Source organism: Diadema antillarum, unplaced genomic scaffold (genome assembly GCF_040938485.1).
Source record: "Diadema antillarum isolate AM-2024a unplaced genomic scaffold, OU_Dant_1.0 seq00001146_RagTag, whole genome shotgun sequence".
Lineage (NCBI taxonomy): Eukaryota > Metazoa > Echinodermata > Echinoidea > Diadematoida > Diadematidae > Diadema > Diadema antillarum.
The window spans coordinates 558,079-578,327 of record NW_027271958.1 but is presented as its reverse complement, the minus strand read 5'-3'; the positions used below and the strand labels follow the sequence as shown (position 1 = coordinate 578,327).

At 38.2% G+C, this 20,249-nt stretch overlaps 1 long non-coding RNA gene and 4 other non-coding genes across 5 annotated transcripts in view; all 5 read right to left on the bottom strand.

The window, feature by feature from the left end:
• Nucleotides 1–8,520, bottom strand: part of LOC139744199 (uncharacterized) — a 94,200-nt gene extending 85,680 nt beyond the window's left edge. Inside the window, exon 1 of the long non-coding RNA XR_011711811.1 lies at nucleotides 8,404–8,520. This is a non-coding gene — a long non-coding RNA (uncharacterized lncRNA). The remainder of the gene's footprint in view (nucleotides 1–8,403) is intronic.
• A 6,786-nt stretch (nucleotides 8,521–15,306) lies between these two features.
• On the bottom strand, nucleotides 15,307–15,378 carry Trnap-agg (transfer RNA proline (anticodon AGG)). Its single transcript has one exon. It is a non-coding gene; the product is annotated as a tRNA-Pro (tRNA).
• A 1,678-nt stretch (nucleotides 15,379–17,056) lies between these two features.
• Trnap-agg (transfer RNA proline (anticodon AGG)) lies at nucleotides 17,057–17,128 on the bottom strand. Its single transcript has one exon. It is a non-coding gene; the product is annotated as a tRNA-Pro (tRNA).
• A 1,396-nt stretch (nucleotides 17,129–18,524) lies between these two features.
• Nucleotides 18,525–18,596, bottom strand: Trnap-ugg (transfer RNA proline (anticodon UGG)). Its single transcript has one exon. It is a non-coding gene; the product is annotated as a tRNA-Pro (tRNA).
• A 1,253-nt stretch (nucleotides 18,597–19,849) lies between these two features.
• Trnap-ugg (transfer RNA proline (anticodon UGG)) lies at nucleotides 19,850–19,921 on the bottom strand. The gene has a single exon. It is a non-coding gene; the product is annotated as a tRNA-Pro (tRNA).
• Nucleotides 19,922–20,249: the final 328 nt, after the last annotated feature.

The window sequence follows — 20,249 nt, the reverse complement described above, 5'->3', positions numbered from 1 at the left end:
AAACTCTGAATGAATTCAGAGATATCGTAAGATATTCACGATTATTTCAATAAAAAATACACTTAGCTTACCTTTGTGCCTCCTATATTTCTGCCTTAATCACATAGCAAGCATTTTTGCACTTCACTCCTTATTCACGTCATATCCATTTGCCTCAAGGAAGTTTTCTTGAATTTGCATTTCTTACTGACTTCTTTTTTCCTCAAACCTCATAAGATGTGTATTCAGTTAAAACAGAGAGGATGAAAAAATGAAAATAATATTTGCAGTTCATATTGTATGCATGAATATGACTAACCAAAAGGATGCATCACAGGCAACATGACAATTACATGACCACAGCTGCCATACCTAATACTGCAGGAGAACAGCTGACCTTTAATATAGACATTCAAATGTCAGAGCTGTTTATTCTTCAGATACTGTTCCTTTTTTGTCTTATAACTGAGTTGACTTTACTACGAGACAGATGCTGCCTTAGAGTATTGCATTTTGAGAAGAAAAAAAAATATATGACACAGATTTTGTGGCATTATGTTGTACACATACCACTAAGTCAACTGCATCTATGAGACATTGTTAGATCCGATGATATAAAGCATTCTTGATGCTTTAGAAGTCACAACCTGACATGCACAAGGCTGATATATTAATAAATTTATGCTAACATTCCTCCATGCACCAGTACTGGCGTTATGATACAGATGTCCTCTGCCTAGTCTGCTGATAATTCCTCCTCATTACGCACATTTGATGCTCACATTAGTGATAATGCACTAAAAGGATTCCTCCGTTCCAAGAGAGGTACAGCATGCTGTTCTCCCATGTACCTCTACCAGAGCAGTAAATGGTAGTCTTCATTATTTGAGATAAGAGAAGTCAGAGGGATGCACAGCTGATATATGAAGAGTGTTCTTTCTCTACTACAATGTAAGCGCACCATATGCCTGAATCTTTGGTCTCCTCCCTAAGATGTATAACTATGCACGGCTCAACATTAGCGTTGGCCTGGGGCCACCAAATATTTATGTCAGGCCATTGAATTTCCTGAAAGGTTATCTTTTGGTGGCCTGATCGGGCAATTCAGATTCAAATGGATTGTTGTTTCCTTTTATTTTGGACCACTAAAACTTGAAATTTCAAAATGTCAGTGGCCCAAATCAGCCACTAGAGAAAAAAAAATTGTGTCAAGCCCTGATACATACATGTACATACAATTATCTACAACACAAACCAAAAAATTATTTCTTCACATAGCAAAGATCCTGATGAGCGACCAAAAATATATCCTACAGACGTAAGTAAAACATATCCTACAAACGTAAGTAAAACAAAATGCAGGATCACAATCTATTGCTCAGCTGGTATGTCATCATATTAACTTACAGGATCTCTTCCTCATCATCATAAATATTTCTGATAATTTCAAGAAACCAATCTGATTAATTCCTCTTTAATTGGTACTTTGCTATTCTGCCTGAGTTGAAATAACAAAACATTTCAAGAGTGATGGCATAGCTTTCACCTACATGTATAACACCCACTTTATGTCACACTCTGTTCCCAGCATCTGAGGCACCGATGTAATAAGGCTAATATGAGCAGCATGACTGTGTCTGGTCCAATATCACGGTCCATGTGTCATCTCTACGTTTTTAGTTTGAATCATTTCATCCTTGAATGGGGATGCGTACATGCCTTTCCTCACATCCATCTTGCCATCGCGCGTATGAATCATAAGTACACTGTTGTTCAGAGCGACTGGTAAGTGATGTGCTTCATGCTAACAATATGATGCAACTCACTGGACTGATGGAATATGCAGACAGCCATCCCATATTGTTCTAGCCTACCATCAAATCTCTTCAGTTTTATTCAAACTAGACAAAACTTGAGAGTAATTGCCCTCCCCATTACATTCTCAGCTGCAAACATTAAGCCTTTAAAACCTACCATAATAAAGACAACAACTTTGATACTATAATTTATAATCATTATGATATTTTGCAATGATTACAATATATATATATATATCAAAAATATAATTATCATAATTCATATCATTCAACACTCCTTTCACCATATTAATTCCTGTCTGATTTGAATGTATTTATTGTGGACATTCTCTAAGGGCTGTCCACAATAGGAAAGGAAACAAGGGAAGGAAAACACACCACAGCATTATCTCCAATGTACATACTTCCCTGCTTTGTTCTCTCCATTTAATTGCACAGTACAAAAACCTGAGGCAACATTTGCAAGCAATATTGAATGTTGAAATGGCAGTGCTGGTGGAAGGCAATTTCATTTGCTGGGCAAATCAAGTTTATATCAAAACTGCCTTTTGAACATTGCAAGGGTAATTTCTCCACAGTATAAATCTTAATTCTCTCCTGTGCCAAACATAACGATCTTATTGTTCCAGAGTTTCTAGTGAACATATGGACCACCGACGCTGGAAAGAGCAGTATTACCTCTTCTGCCAAACTCAAGATATTTATTGGTCCCTGTACAATTATGAATAACCTACAGCATCCTGATATTTGGAGGAATAAACTCTAAACTAGTTGCCACTGATAATGCAACATCAGGCTCTCATTTCTTTGCTTCCCACGCTGGAGCTGGGTTGAACCATGACATTATATGATAACTGAACATACAGTTGAACCTGTGTACATGTAGCAAGCTAACATTGATCTGTGTGAGCAGACATTCACGGAAACACACTAACTCACTAAACAATATTGTTTGAGAAGGGCATGGGGTACTTTCTACTCGATATATTATCCAAGTACACAGTATTCCTTGTCTGTGATATTTGTCAGTATCATACTCAATGACATTGTACCACAAAGGTTGTCTTCTAACATCACATAATTGTCCATGTGATCTCAGAAACAGCACCTTATTTTGTCCCAGCTGGATTACCAAAAAAAGGCCACTTTGCTGCAATTCTAAACCTACAAATGCTGTAACACATCCATCTATTCAACAAGGTTGTGATCTAGTTCTGGCTAGGTATGAGCATTTCACAGCATCATGATGAGACCTATTTGGATGTATTACATAATTTGACATGATAATTCATTACAAGATCTAGAGCTCAGACTCCACTTGTGCAAAAGGACAAGCTGCCTGACCAGAAGCTGAGGTCATGTAAACATCATGATCCTTCCACTTGATCCTGGCCTAGACCAGACTAGCCCTTATCTCTCACACCCTTATCTCTCACACACTTATCTGACTCTCAAATTACACACTGCTAGTCTCACAACTAGACTTCTGTTGTGATCCAATGGAACCGACAGAAAGGGTCTTAAAAGAAATAAAAATCATAGTGCAGACAGTCTGTCACAGCCTTCATATTGGACTCTGTATCGTAGGGACGGTCACACGACATCTAATCTTTTTTACAACTGATCACCCACACTGCTATCTTGACTATCCCCAATCTGTGGGGGCGATTGGGGCATGGGGCGAGCCCTACCACTCGAAAAAATACCCTGCGCATGCGCACATTTGCTGAATCCAGCTGTGCGCCATCAATAACTGAACGGCCCATGGTCATTCGCCCCTCCAAATTTTGTCCCCGGACCAAACTTGCTTTGCAGGAACAAGGGGACAAGTCCCATGAGTATCCACACTATGATTTTGGAGGGGGAAAGTCTTGAGGCGTGGGACTTTCCCCGGCAATGTGAACAAGGGGTATGAGGAATCTTAGGTAGAAAGCAAAAACAAGTATTCAAGTCTGTATGCTTGGATTATTTTATTTTTCTGCCTGCACAGAAGGCACTTATTTAAAAAAAATAATAATAATAGATATCCATTCAATTTTGTATTAAAACTGAAAATCTAAATAAGTTTTAAAAAAATACTTTTTAGACTTTTTTTCTTATATTCATATTGTAGAAAATAGAAATAGCAAAATGCATGCAATTTTCTACTTTCTTTTTTGAAGGATAGAGAAAATCGATCTATCAATTCTTCACTTTCAATTAAATTAAGCTTGCCAAAAGTTTCAGCATACACAACCAAAACAAACTGCCAAAACCTCACAGGCTCAATGCCAACTATTGGAAAGGCAGAAATGGGAGAAGTCATCATTTTTTCTATCAAAGTAAGAAGCTGTAATCCACATATAACTGCCAATACTAGCTAAAACCAACTTGTAAATATGTTTCTCACTTCCAGTTTAGATTGTTTGCAATTTGGCTTTAGGCACAATTCATACCCCTTGAAATCAGCAAAAAGGAATACAAGGGATGGAGTTACCTTCAATTATGTAATTGTTGTATTCGATAAGGAACTACACAGATTACAGTGTGTAAAAAACAAACAAACAAACAACACTTCTGGTAAGGTTGTAATTGTTTTTCACTTTTCAAAGGTGACAAAATATCTTTTAATAGCATTAGTGTTGGTGCTAATCACTTATAACAACACCAGTTTTTAAACCAGTTGTGTTGACAGAGTGTTTACAAGTGTATACATTGCCAGGGGAAAGAGTACAGGTTGATCAGGGAGGTGTTACAGAGATGGAGTGGCAACTCTTCGTAATTCATGCAAACACATGTTTGGGTTCAAGGCATTACAGTGGGATGTCTAGCATTCCACTACGCTTTTAAGTCATGCTCGGCACCGCTCTAGTTGCAAGACGAAGTTCAGAGACGAAGAACGCATTTTACCTTTCGTTGAATTACAAGCTTTATTTCACCGTAAAATTTTTAATGAAATACTCAAATTGATTTAGAATAGTTTAGGAAAGAATTCAATATTATAAACACGTATTTCTAGTTTCTTCATAATGCGCAAATCGAAATGAAATGAAAATTAGGCCCTCTTAAAAACCTAACATTTTTCTATAATGCACACATTTCCGCATGTTAGTTTTCTATCTTTTAATCTGGGATATTTTGATCTTTCAAATGAAGTACTCTGCTAAAGCGTGTTCCAGCGTGCTTTTAAACTATTTGCTGTTAAAATTGTCAGTTTTACACTGCATTTTGAATCGCTGCTCCAATTCAAGGTACACAAATTCATTGTTGCCATCACATTGAAAGAGAGAGCGAATTGCAGTAGGGGCAAGCATTTCTAGATGTGAGAGCTCTAGTCCCGATTATTGATGCTCTCTTTTGTCAAAGCACATGGGTAACACCTGTAGTTGAACGCATTTCTCGGCGGTGCCGCGCACGACTTCAAAGGAGAGCAGTAGTTGTCTCTCCTTCTCTAGCACCTCCCTGGGTTGATCATACGTGTACTACCAGCTGTTTATTAAGGCTGCGTTCACATAGAAGTATACTATTCGGGTATTCGGGGTTCGTTTTCGAGGGCACGCGAATAGCTTGAATTGAACGATAGGATTTCCTAACACCGGTTCACATAAGAGGGCACTATTCGAAAGTACCAAATAGCATAGAATAGTTATAGTATAGCATAGTGGGAATCGAGCTTGTTCGATTTTCTTGCAGCGTATATACCGTCTCTCGTTTATGAAATAATGACAATTTTGGTCTGGATTTGCCCTTTAGCAAAAATAAGCATGTAGACTGACATTCTGATGCAGTTTAGAAATTGTTAATAAGACTTGCTGGGATGTAGGAGGAAGAAATCCTCACTGCATGGGATGGTGAGTTGACGGTGCGGGTGATGGTGTACTGGGTGCCCGAATAGCGAATACCGAATACCGTATACTTCTATGTGAACGCAGCCTTAAGAGCAACATCCCTGGACTGAGTGATGATGGAATGCTTTCCGGAAGTGGTACACAAATCAAGTGAACATGTGTCTAACTACTCTGATATCTTCTTTTCGAAATTGTATCCGGCAACCTTGTTAACAGATTACCATCTCATTACTTGACTGACTACTTGAAACTTCAAGCAGTTCAGGGGGGCGTTTCACGAAAGTTGTCTGCCCTGACAAGTTGTCAGTCTCTGACAATGTCAGTGAAATCCTTGGTCTTGATTGGCTGAGAAGCTCTTGTGTCTGACTGTTACCATGGTGATTGTCAGAAACTGACAACTTGTCAGGGCTGAGGACTTTCATGAAACGGTGCCCAGGAGTGATGAATCTTGTTTGCTTTTATTACTGATATGTTTATGTTTTGTGACAAAACCTTGCATACACGTAGCAGCAGTGTCATATCATAAACTTTACGGAATACCTTTGTCATGCTTGATTTCACTGAATTAAATGAAATACAGAAAATGTAACATATCACCAGTTGGCTGGTTCCCACCCACACTGTCACTCCCATCCATCTTTCATCAAACATCATCATATCACCCAGACCTAGAACAGGGAATAATTTTCAAACTCAAATTTGCTTAGCAATTTCAGCTGATGAAAAATATCTTCAATGATATCCTGTACACTTCTATGTAAGAAAACTGCTACACAAAAGTTAGTTTGTGCAGCAGTGGTGTAAAAATGCATGGCAAATTGCGATGCGATACCAGGAAAATTATTCCCTGTAGAACCCTCTTATCTCACTTCAAGCTTGATTATCCACTACTGACTTGCATGATGACAATATCCTGATGATTAAACACTGTATGCAGCAATGATACTGAATCTCAGAACATCAAGGTAGTTCATTAAAAATGGGAAGGAACAAACCTGATAGCCACATGGGATGTAAGTACCTTTGGCTTTACTAATGTGTGATGAAAAAAACAAAACACAAACAAAACAAAAATAGCACTAGAGCAAGTGTGTGTATAAGTTTGTATGCATTGTGTGCACACATAAGTAAGTGTATGTGTTGCAGGGGTTGAGCGGCACTGCATGGACTGCGTATTCCTCTCTTCATCAGAAAAATGATATAAAAAGATATAGGAGAGTGAATCATTTTACCGGACACTTTCTTCTATTTTTTTTGTGGCTCTGAATTTCAAACTCAAAGAATGAAATTTTGTTAAAAAATAGTACCAGTTATTCACAATGTCCTTAAAATCATATATTGAGCAAAATTATGAAAATTTCACTTTCATATTTGGAAAATAGACTTCCGGTTTACCCCTCTACAAAAAGGTTTGTCTGTTAGCACAGTGTAAAATCGCATTATAATTCTGGACACGATTTTCGTAATGGAATATAATCAACGTCTTTCACATCTTGTCCTCACACCAGAATCACAACTCATACCCATGATTCACCATACATATTCTTACTGAGTGGACAACAAAGAGAAAATCGGCAAATGAGGCTCAAATTTCGTATTGTAGGGTAAAAGGTCGAACATGAACATTATGAAGAATTCAAATGATAAAATCTTGTGATAAATCAACGGATCTTCTAAATTTGTGGTAAAATGTAAATTTCTTGGCATCCATTTTAAATTTTTGTGTCACATTTTTTTTTGTGATTTCGGCCCATACAACGCTCCGTGAGGCTAATCTACAAAGTCCCTCGTGTATTGAATGTCATTATATTACGCAGAAATGTGCATATATATCCAGAATTGCCACGCTGTCCGGTAATACCACATGTGCCTACCTGTATACATTTTGTGTACACTTATGTACATATAGAAGCATCAGAACAGTCCATGGTATATGAGTAGGCCTAGGCTATATACGTAACTTGGGCACATAACATACCTATGGGAATGTTTGATATAGACTCTACCTGAGTGTGGCAAATTTGATAATGGTATTTACAGTAATAAAGGAAAATCACGGAGACATAATAATATGTTTCGATTACATGCATAAAAAGCCCATTTGTACTTGCTACAAATTACTCTAGGTCTCTGAGAAGTCTAATGCACCATAAGGTCCATATGCTCGTTGGTTTAATTCCTTGTTTCTGAAGGTTGACTTGTCATCATATTCATCATTTGATGTTGTGTAAGATTTACTCACATGAGGGGGATTTAAAATTTACCATCCACACTATCACTCTAAAAGAGGGTAACATTTCATATCAAATCCATCATCAAAATCCTCATCGATCAACCCCTATATCTAAAGTACCATAGCAAAGGTACCGGTATACCAGTACATAGGATCAAATGTTGTCGTTAGGTCTAGAATCTGTTGCGTAAAAACCCACAATACTGTTCATGCGCTATCCGTTCTAATTTATTCATTTTTAGAGGTTTTTCTGGCTTAATTCAATTTCATCAGGGTGTACATTTTTCAATCATCTATAATAATTGATCTATCTTTGTCATTAGAATCTGATATAATAGAAATTTAAAAGGTCCGAGGCCCAAATGCTCACACGGAAACTTGCTAAGCGGTTCTGGGTCGTATTTGGGTAAATTAGATGATATCAATTATCATACTCACTGTTCTAAATGATGCCAAACATGTACCTACTGCCTAAAGAAAGCCCGTAAAATACGTGGAAACGACAAGAATGACGGAAAATGCCGAAAACGCCCAGTAATTTACTAACCGTCAATCAGTCTCATCAGCTTTGGATGAAGGAACAGCAGCAATCACACGTTGGGTGAGTTGCGACGCCGCAGCGCCTGGCCTGTTCACCAGTGGCGGATCTCACTCTTGTCAAGTCTAGCTTCTGCTGACGGTTTCTGTCAAGACTCGAACGTCTTGTCTCCACTCAAAAGACTTTTCGCTGCTGTCTTGTCCTACCAGAGCCAAGTGGAATGATGTCTTTGAAAACCACCAGCACTACCTAAAAACTAGAAATACAGCAAATATGGGTGTACTTCAAGTTCGTTAGATGGTGCGCTTCGTGCGGTGGTTGAGAGAGTTGTTGGTTGGAGTGAATAGGAGCATCGCTCAACCGTCGTCGTCTGTCGCCCTCCGCCCTGAAACTGCAATCGGCATACGGCGGCAGGCACACTCGGCTAGCTCAGGCTAGGCATAGGCTAACCACGTTAAGCATGCCGACAGGGTAACGAACGTGTGGTCATACAATGCAGATGCAGTATTGGTACACTTTCTTACCGTCCTTTCCCTGCCCTTCTCTGCTGGTCGCGGAATCGATGGTGCGCCAGCTACTGATCATAGCCTGGTTTCAAAAGAAAGTAATCGCTTCAGTGATTTGCTTAGAACTCGTTTCTAACCCGTATCTTCCAAGATTGTGACTAAACCTGCATGGGTTTAGAGAATTTTAGCGATAATTGCAGGGCCGGCGCACTGTTTTCAAAAGTGTGGGGGCCCATTTCCGGGCTTCATCAGCTAACAAGCAAAAAAAAAAAAAGCAAAAAAAAAAAAAAAAAAGTTCTCAGCTCATCTCTCCCCGTCCCCGTCCACTTCCGGGTTTCTTCAGCTAACAAGCAAAAAAAAAAAAAAAAAAAAAAAAAAAAGTCCCCAGCTCATATCTACTCGTCCACTTCCGGGTTTCTTCAGCTGACAAGCAAAAAAAAAAAAAAGGTCCTCAGCTCATTCTCTCCCCTCCCATTGTAGTGCCTCTTACGTACTTCCGGGTTGAAAAAAGTGTGGGGGCCCAAAGTGATGACACCTTATGTATTCCTTTGTATGGTGCACAAAAAGTGTGGGGGCCCAAGCCCCCACGGCCCCCACGGCCCCCACGGCTGCGCCGCCCCTGAATTGTCTCAAACATAAGGGGCGGATCAAGGAATTCCGAAAAGAGGGGGCGCCAAAAAAATTTCTGGTGCCACTTCCGGTTTCATCGGCTGACAAGCCCCCCCCCCCCCCCCCAGGCAATTTTCTGCTCCCACTAGGCCTACATGGCTACAATCCGCTGACAAAAATGGTTTCTTCAGTAATTAAAGGGGATAGCTCGCGCCCCTTTCATTTTTTTTTACTTCTTTTGTTTTAACAACAACTCCAACAAAATAGGGGCCCCCCCCCCCCGACATGCTGGATCCGCAGTGCCAAAGTCACTTGCCATAAATTGATTGGAGAACGGGCAAGGACACCTTTGCAGGATTATATAAGGCCTACTAAACTAATTTTCCCACATTGTTTGCCGCCACACATGTTGTCATTGATAATCTGATTATATTCGAAATAGGCCTATTCCTTTCCGTGTCAAAACACTAAACGACTAAACGTAGAGATGCATGCTACTGGTAACTTAGTATCTCTATGGAACTAAACGTCAGGTGCCGCCACTGAACATAAAAAGCCTACCGTCTTTAGGTGATAATGATTATTATACTGTAAGTGCAGTTTTTAGTTATACAAGCGATGTGCGTTATCCTACACAGTCAAAGAACCGTTTCCCTGGCATAAGAAAAAAAAATGCTTGATGCTTCAAAATGTTATGAATTGTTCATTCAGAGTTAAGTCCTCCAAATTAGGTAACCGTTGCTTTGTGTTATCATAATCAACTATGCTTGTGTATCGGCATTATGATTCGTGTAACCGTCTTGTTTGATTCTGTTCAGTAATGATTACGTGGAAATGTGTTCCTTGCGCGAAACAGTCACTGTATTTTAAAACTTTATGATTTGTATTTCTTACAAAGTGTTGATTTTCTGATTTAGGCTCTATCTTTTATTTGTATTGCCTTCTGTTGAATGGAAACAGAGCACAATTAAATTGAACTGAATAGCAATTTCTTATACTGGTATTTATTTCATAGAGAGAGAGAGAGAGAGAGAGAGAGAGAGAGAGAGAAATTGGCTTATAATAAGAGTGAGGTAGGCCTAGAGTGGACGCCGTGACTCAAACTGATCTGTGCATTTTTTAACATTTGTAATGATGTCTTCTCTATACAGATATGATAAGTCATCCGAATTCTCTGATTTCATTCAACTACAATTTACTTGGTATAAAGCATTATACACGCAGGGTCAAAGATTTACTTCCATAACTGAAAGTAATAGGCCTTTCGAAAAAGCAGTCCACTCGCAACTCCTTAGTTACTTGGATGAAGGCGAGCTGTTGACGAAGCGCCAATCGGGTTTTAGACCCAGTCACTCAACCACAACATGTTAAACAGAGATTAGTGATTTTTTGTCTGATAACCTTGACAAAGGCAATGTGGTTGGGGCAGTCTTTTTAGACTTAAAAAAGGCCTTCGATGTCATATACCCCATGACCTGCTTTTGCTGAAATTGTCCTACTTCGGCATAGACAAAACTGAACTAAAGTGGTTTGAATCTTACGTAATAGGGAGAGAGCAATGCGTTTCTTTTAAAGGCAAGAGATCCGAAATTCTCCCCGTTCAAACAGGAGTCCCACAGGGTTCAATACTAGGGCCATTGCTCTTTTGTATGTTCATCAATGATGTTCCTAACTTAAACTTTAGTATTTCGACTAAAGTATCTCTCTATGCAGACGACACGGCAATATTTCACCCAGGACGTGATGCTTATAAAGTACAGGAACAACTCCAAGCAGACACTCTACTCCTCAGACAATGGTATGATTGTTAATTTAGACAAAACGAAAGTTATGTTATTCAGACCTCGCCGAGGAAAACAGAGACATTCTCTTCAAATTTGTATGAATGACAGGCCTTTGGAAACTGTCACGAGAATCAAACACCTTGGGGTAATCTTTGAACAAACTCTTGACTGGTCTCCCCACATCGATGAAGTAGTCACGAAAATGTCTCGTTCTATTGTAATACGAAGAATCAAATCGTGTTTGACACGTAAAATCATGAATCAGTTGTATTTTTCTTTCATACTTCCACATATTGATTACTGTTGTGCTGTATGGGGGTCATTAACAAAGACAAATTTAAATAGATTGCAACGCTGTCAAAACAAGTATGCTCGTGCAGTATTGAATGGAGATTATTACATGTCAGCGCAAGCTCTTACTCATATTCTCAAATGGCAGTCAGTTGAACAAAGAATTCAATATCATTACTGTGTCCTGGTGTACAAATTATTACACAATTAGCCCCAACGTACATAGCCAAACTTGTGACCAAACGCCCTACTACTTATACCACTCGTTATGCCCTTTCTTGCCAATTACATGCCCAAACCTAGAACTGAATATAAGAAATGCTCCGTTTCACATATGCTGCAAGCAAATCGTTTAATGAGTTACCCATTTTTATTCAAACAGCCTCCTCATTGCAAACATTTAAGAATCGTGTACGCCAACATCAGTCTCTCTTGATATAAACCCTTTACACTAGCTACGAATTATTCAGATATCTATTTTCTCTGCTCGTTTTATGTTCTTTCTTATGTGTTTTATATTCTTTCGAACGGATTGTTCTTTAGCTGTATCATATCTATGTTTGTTTTGTTCATGTTGTTTTTTTTTATTTATTGTGTGCACATGCAATGTAATGTATATCAACGCAGGGCTCCCTTGTAAAGCAGGCCTTTGTGGCACTGAATGGGACTACCCTGCTTTTAAAGAAGACTTAATAAATAAATAAATAAAATAAAATAAACACAATTGGAAGATAAAAACAGAACATTATATAATATTCTTTTTTATGACCAGGCTGTGACGACGCTTGATTCGAATGCAGAGCAGCCGCGTTCATTACAGAAGCTTTGGATCTGCGACGCGTATTATACAATGGAAAATGGAAACAGTTGTCTCGTGCAAAAACTTTTTCCCCCTAATTAGCGTCGTCTTAACGTTCGCGTCGCAGATCTAAGTCTCGTGTAGTAGTCGGTGCACAGCTCCTGAAGCCACACCAGCGATATTTACGGGAAGACAGAGTGGGTTCTTATGGATTCAAGGAGGTGAAATACTATTGGGCTCTCCTATAATGGATTAATAAATGCTATGACAGTATAAGCAAGGAGATGGTACCTCCTTGGTATAAGTAGTCTTGTTTTCGTTAATGGTCATTTAACTTTATATTGAAATTCTGTCGTTTTGTGTTCGATGTGTGTATAAACCAATAGGGAGTTTTTTGTGTGTTTGTTTTTCTTTGCTTAGTTAATAGTCCTCCATGGTTTTTTGACAATTAATTTTCAGAAAAATAATTATTTATTCCATGTTTCTCTTTCACCTCAGACATAGATCAGGGAGCATAGGTCCTATTGTTTGTGGTTTTGAAGACTCGACATCTGTTACAAGGCTATATTGTTACTTTACGACTAGGTCTATATATGTTTTATCAGCCTATTATCATTTCCAGAAAATGACGAAAAACAACAAAAATAGCAGCAACTTTTTTTCAGAGATCAGTGCGATAACCACTCGTACGCCATTGTCATGAAATGCTGCCCTCTTGGGCAATACTTGCAGCTGCAGAAATTATTTTTTTTTTCAATATTGGTGAGTGACGTGCCTATCATTATGCTCTTTGTTCGTGATAAAGAAAGTGGAGGAGATATCGTGTATATAGTTTTATTTTATTTATTTATTTATTTATTTATTTATTTATCATTATTATTATTATTGTTGTTATTTTATTTTATTTATTTATTTTTTATTTTTTATTTATTTATTTATTTTATTATTATTATTATTATCTTTTTTTTTTTTTGGGGGGGGGGGGGGGGGACATTAATTGTCTTTCGAGTTGTTTGAGGTGCCAGCCTGGGGCCTAAATCAAGATCACTGATAACTATGGGCACTCTACTAGACCCATCATAAATGTATACACTTATCATTGCACGTATACATTCGGCATTGTTTCAAGTATAATTATCAAGTTGCGCTTCCCAAAATTTTATGTTATAAACGTTTTCCCTATGGGGAGAGGGGTGACATCTGATTTTTAAAGGGTGAAACCTTTCACACTCTTTTCACTGTGCAAATATCGGTGAAGGATGCCAGTCAGCATCAGCAAAGCAATCGAGACTGGATGATATGTAGATTGTCCGTGGGCTCTCAAACAGTTAGGTTGATAGAAGTTAGATGTTGGCATTCATTTGCGCATGGCACTTATCATCATACTGGATAGATGTAAGCTTGCGTGGATATAAAGAGAAGGTGCATGAGGTTTGTACAATCTTATGAATAAAGCAATACAGCAGTGTTGTATGTCAAAACCTTACTTTCATGAGAAAGATTTTCATCAAATCTGCATGATAAAAAAGACGATGCATAATGTTGGATTAGCACGTAAACTATTACTGTAACTACGATAAGTGCATGATTTAGAAGGGTGGGTTATATACCACGTTGCAGAAATTCATTAGACTATACTAAACCCAGGAGGCTGATGAAGTTCTAAATCTTGTGTACAATGCCTTGTAAATATCTTTACCTTTGCCAAGGAGGTTATGTTAATGCTGGTTTTGGTTTGTCTGTTTGTTTGACTGCTTGCAAATAAATAGGGTACTAACTCCCCCCCCCCCCCCCCCCCCTTAAAAAAGAAGAAGTTAACAAATAAGGATGAAATTTTTATAAGAACAAACAACAACTTGATTATGATACAAGGAACAGAAGATCGAAATTTGGTAGTAGTCCAGATCATCGTCTGGATCAAGGATTTGTTTATTTTCATTCTTTTCTTTATACATATAATTATTATAGTTTTTAAATGATAATCTTATTGGCAGGGTCCATCATGAACGCTAGATGGCGTGCTTGCTTCTGCGTGCTTCAGAGCCATTGCGCCGTTGTTGGCCCGAGAGTAGTACGTTAGTGGAGGTAGGGAGGGCGTGTCGGTAGTCGTAACCACAGAACTCTTACACAATTATGGTCGTAACTCGTGAGGCCAGGGTATGTTTTTATGGTCAATGGATCTAACGATGCCAATGATGATGTACAGGACTACACTGTTATAACGGGTGTGAAACTCACAATGTGGGTGGAAATGAGCTTCTTGGCGGAGGTCTGCGCTCTCCGAGTGTTTTCCTCGTTATACATTAACATTGGAATTATAAATATATATTATATAGATTATATATATATATATATATATATATATATATATATATATATATATATATATATATATATATATATAAACCATTTAACTTTGCTACATTTCGCTTCGCCAATATCCGGCACACCGGAGTCCTTTAGTTTACATCACTTCAGGGGCCGCGGAGCATAATTTCTTTTTTTCGTTGTTGTTGTTGTTGCTGTTGTTGTTGTTGTTGTTGTTGTTTTGTTTTTTTTTTTAGAATGGGGAGGGGAGAAGTTTCAAGGGTCAACGATATACCGATGTCAAAGGATATTTTCTTGAGGACTTATTAATGAAGTATTTGATAAATTGTTTTGATCAGACGATACTTATTTTACGTTTTACTTAGCGTTGCTCCCGCGAAAATTAGGAAAAATCTTTGTCATGAAAGTTTGGAAAGAATTCTGATATGTTATAAAAACGGTGGAATCCATAATACTTCAAATATCACAGCTGGGTTTAATGCAATTCTATAGGAGTTCCATATAGAGCCTATTACATTCTAATTGCAAGATGTAAACAACCACAGTATGATTATTACTAATAACAATGATAATGAGAGACAATAAAAAAAAAGAAGGGCTTGTCCGGGAGTCGAACCCGGGACCTCTCGCACCCTAAGCGAGAATCATACCACTAGACCAACAAGCCTCACATATCAAAAGAAGGGCAAGGTAAACTGAAGATGGCCCTTGACAGGCGGAGAAAGTGTAGACTAGCAACCACAGATTACAGACAGTGACAGAGGCGCACGCAGTGCGCTATAAGAAGTATTTCTAAAGGGCCTATAAAAATAGTACTTCCTTAACTGCAATGCTCCAGTGATTTCACAAGCAAAACTGGCTTAATAAGCAAAGGGGCGCAACGGCGGCCATTCAGCTAAGCAAACCGCTGGATAGCATTGAGTGAATATAACCTCATTATAATACATCAAAAAGAAACATCATTTCTGCCTATATACACAAAATAAAATGGAAAAAATGTCCTTTATTTTGCAATCTGTATACACTCCCTCAAAGTTCGAGCTAACTATTGAGAGTATATAGTATATAGAGGCCTCACTAAATTGGGGGGGGGGGGGGTTGCTAATAAAACCCTTTTTTCTTCCTTCTTTTTTTTTCTCTCTCTCTCTTTACCCGGCTCTTTTGACCGTAAAGTATCTAATTGGAATTTCAATGTACCATTCACATTCTGGGTCATCTGCTTGTTTTGATAATGTAAACTAATGATAAAAATTTCCTAGAGAATGATTCTCATATAATATATAGGGGCCAACAATTTCCTAATTGTCATTCGTCGAAAAATATTTTCATATTCATATAATTTTTCATCATTTATCTGCACACCCCTGACCAGCAGATCTTGTTTGGATGACAGCCCCCCTCGCCCGAAAAGAAAGGAAAGGGAAAGAAAAGAAACATTTCCAAAGCTTTTTTAAAGACTGTATAGAAAGCAAATATTATTAGCCCGTATGTATAGAAAACTAATTTATATTGCCCTTCCTTGGGGAATTTATTTTTCTGTATGAAAATTACACATTCCATCAACTTCAAACTGACATAATATGCGCAGCAATCATTCACCATGCTTTCTGAAAGTGGTAAGTCAAGTGCTCTTTCATTTTGCGAAAAAAATGAATGTTTGTGGAATTCCCTTTATATTTCCTTTATCCTTGTCCACACATGACGTCATAACCTTTTGTAATCTTCTCATCCAGCGGTTCCAACACCAAAACTTTAAAAATTCCTAACTTTTGCATCAATAATTGCTGCTTTCACTCAATCCACATTTCTCTTTGGGTTTTGGTTTCCTTTAACACGCTATAAACAGATAACGCTTAATTTGCATACTTTTATAGGACTATAAGGCGGATAATATTGCAGTTAATTTGTATACGGCTTGAACGTTTTCCAACAGTAATGATTAAAAAACGGAGAAATTGGAATAACATATCTCAATGATAGTGTTCTTGTAATAAACAACAAGCCATTTTCTAATCAATTTTCACTTTACTTTGTTTTGTTTTAGCACCTTTTTTTTATAGTTAGGTATATATTATATTGTAAACAAGATGTAGGAATATCATATACGTTTGCACTGAACACAAAACATATCACGGTTTTTTACTGGTCTTCTTCACTTTGTGTTGATGTTTAAATTGTTCTTTTCGTCGTCACTGTTTAATAGTCATTGAGGTTTGCAAGAAATGTATGCCGAAACGTATAGATTTCCCAAAATCTAGGAGTATTACATTCTAATTACATGATCTTTGGAGGAGGAAAATTTCTGATTATAACTTTTGTTGATATAGGCGGAAAAAAAAAATATGGGGCTTGTCCGGGAGTCGAACCCGGGACCTCTCGCACCCTAAGCGAGAATCATGCCACTAGACCAACAAGCCTCCTATACTTCCTCAAACGCAAGTTAAAGTAAAATTCACTCCTGAAAGGCAGAGAATGTGCAGACTTGCAACTTTTATCTATTTCCATGGCAACCGTAAACGAGTATGCAGACAAGGCTCCTGACTAGGTCGGCAGGATGTCACTGCCACGTCGAAAACTATATCACTCACACGCACATAACACACTACATACACACGCACACACAGAACCACACACACACACACACACACACACACACACGTACGCACACAGACAGAGAGACACACACACAAACAAACACACCAATCAGCAGATTACAGGGTCTCGTTTCAAATCTGGGGCAGTCTTCAATCATTACAACATATACAAATTACGATATCATTGTGATAGCTGAAACCAGGGGTGGGAAGAGAGACTTCCACCTTCCTTCTGAAACCAATAAAACTCGCAACACCCAGCTATGAGGATTGTGAGTATTAACGTTATTACTGTGACGTAGCAGTTGCGTTTGTCACTTTCAAGAGAAAATTAAAATACAGGTGTAGAATAATTGAGGGTAAGACTGTTTACAGTTATTATAACAATGGTAAACGAGAGGAAGGGAAAGTGACAGATGGAGAAAAACAGAAAGATACAAGAATTAAAAAGAAAAATTGAAATCAATTAAACATGAGGTACAATAAAACACTGAATGAGTGAGCTGAAAGAAACTTTAATCTTCAGTATCTGAGATTACCATTCAACATCACGAAAATGTCGAATTTGTTCAACCATCACAACAAGTCTGATATTTATAGTAAATTTGACCAGGGAGGTGGAAATTCTACCTCCCTGATTTGACATAATACCCGTATCATCCCGTGTGTCCTCTCATTGCAACAGTATTGCAACATTATGTACATCCCCTCGTGTAGAGAATGGCGAAATACATCACCTCAACCACTCCGATTAATGACAGATGCCACGTCAACAGTGGTGCAACGTTCACTGGCGCTACTTGCCCTGCCTTGGTTACCTCTTGAAGAGAGAAAGTCTCGTCATCTGAAAGTGGGGAAAAAACCCCCAAACTGAAGCAGAATTAAAAGAATGAAGTATTAAAATAAATGAAAGGAAGTTAATTGATGTTTGACTTAGTGTACACAATTTTCTATATAATATAGGCTGAAGGCTCTTATCTTTTTTTCTCTCCGTCAAGTCAACCCAGAGAAGTCGAACTTATCCTGTATATAAAAGATGTAGGGCCTATGTACTGTAGTTTGGTTCCTTGCTCACCAGTACTCTGAAAAGATCAAGAGAGAGAGGGAGAGAGAGAGAGAGAGATAAAAGAACGGAAACAAAGATTATTATTTTCATTGAGGAATGAACATGAAGTTTAGAAGAACGATTTTAAAAAACAAAGAAACAAAAGTTTGGAAGGGGCTTGTCCGGGAATCGAACCCGGGGCCTCTCGCACCCAAAGCGAGAATCATGCCACTAGACCAACAAGCCTCTGGTACACAGTGATGCGAGATTTGTGAAGTCATTATTCTGCCAATATTTTGTGATTGAACAAACTTGCAACTTTAAAATGGCAGTTTATTATTGCCAACCGTAAACGAGTATGCAGACAAGGCTCATGACTAGGTCGGCAGGATGTCACTGCCACTATAGTGCCACGTCGAAACTATTTCACTCACACCATATACGCACATAACACACTGTATATACACACGCACACACATACACTTGACACTATATACAGGGACTCATTTCAGTGAAGATAGGGCAGTTTTCAATCATCACAACATAATGTAAATTAAGATTATTCCATTATAGGTGAAACCAGGGGTGGTAGAGAAACATCCACCTCCCTGGAACCAATGTATTTGGCGACAACCTGGATATTGTGAGTATTTTGACGTATAGTTGCTGTGGTATAGTTGCGTTCATTGTCACTTTTGAAGAGGAAATCAGAACAGTTGAAAGTAATGATAATAATGATAATAATAATAATAATAATGATAACGATAACGATGGAATAAACGAGGGGAAGGAGAATTAAGTGACAGATGAAGAAGGAGAAAAAGAAAGACGAAAAGAAAAGAGGAAATTGAGTAAACACATACGGTAAAAAATGAGTAAGCTGAAAGAAAATTCAATCTTTAGTAACTGAGATTACAATTCAGCATCATGAAAATGTTGAATTTGTTCAACCATCATAACCAAAATCTGACACAATACCCTCATCATCCCGTGTGTCCTCTCATTGCAACAGCATTGCAACATTATACATACCCTCGTGTAGAGAATGGCGAAATACATCATCTCAACCGTTCCGATTAATGGCAGATATAAAATGCCATGTCAAGAGCACGCACGCTCTGGCGCAGTGCTCAGCCCTGGTAACTTTGACGATTCAACTGAAAGTGCAAACATAGTAGTAGAACCAGAAGAATGAAGTATGAAAAGAAATGGAAGGATATCTACTGATGTTTGACTTTGGCCTTGTTCTTTTCTCTGTCAGGCGGACCCAGAGAAGAGGAACTTATCCTGTAAACAAAAGACGATTTTGGTTCCTTACTCACCAATACGCTGAAAAGATTAAAAGAGAGAGAGAGAGAGAGAGAGAGAGAGGGAGAGAAGGAGGGGGAGAGGGAGGGAAGAAAGGAAACAAAGATGATTCTCTTCCTAAAGGAATAAACGTGATAAGAAGAAAAATTTTAAGAAGGAAAGAAGAAAAAAAAAACCAAAAAACTCGTAAGGGGCTTGTCCGGGAATCGAACCCGGGGCCTCTCGCACCCAAAGCGAGAATCATGCCACTAGACCAACAAGCCTCTGTTATCTCATAGATGTGAGATTTGTGAAGTCATTATTCTGCCAATACTGTGTGGTTGAACAAACTTGATTTGGGCAACTTTTCAATGCCAGTTTATCATCCTAAGTGGCAAATGATATTGACTACTTTGACATAAATTATCTATTATTTTTGCTACTCATTGTTTAGAAATACAGTATTTCGATTTTCTTTTGTTAATGTTACTTGCTTACTAATAGCATCTTGTAAAAAACAACACAAGGAGCCTACAACCATTAAGTACAATTCCTTTGTAATACCCATATAACACTTACTTATAGGGTATGATTCTCTTCACACATTTCTTT